The sequence below is a fragment of the Camelina sativa genome, chromosome 15, assembly GCF_000633955.1.
Source record: "Camelina sativa cultivar DH55 chromosome 15, Cs, whole genome shotgun sequence".
NCBI classification, from domain to species: domain Eukaryota; kingdom Viridiplantae; phylum Streptophyta; class Magnoliopsida; order Brassicales; family Brassicaceae; genus Camelina; species Camelina sativa.
Genome location: NC_025699.1, coordinates 9,748,784 through 9,749,230, shown reverse-complemented (window position 1 = coordinate 9,749,230; position 447 = coordinate 9,748,784).

Sequence of the window (447 nt, the reverse complement as noted above, 5' to 3'; positions counted from 1 at the left end):
TTATATTACCCGTGAGTAAGGGACGAGTATAGGGTATTAGTTTAGTTTTCAATACCCGTCCCGTTACTCGGTCCTTTACCCGTTTTGCTACCCGACCCGTAAATACCCGTTAATATTTTGTATTATTATTATTATTATTTGTTATTAATTTATAGAGTTAGAGTTAAAACATAAGTTCAACTTAGCCTAACTGAATTAATATATTATTTTTATTTTCAAAATTCGTAATTTTATAATTTTGGAACTATATATTGCATAAATTTATAACATTTTTTTATCGTGTACTCGTTTTCCGGGTAATAATAAAGGGTCGGGACGAGTAAAGGGTCAACTATTTTTTACCGGGTACCCGTTTCTCCGGGTACCCGTTATTTAAGGGTCAAGTATGAGTAAATTTTTTCTGTTACCCGTTAGAGTCGGGACGAGTAAAGGGTCGGAGAAAATTCA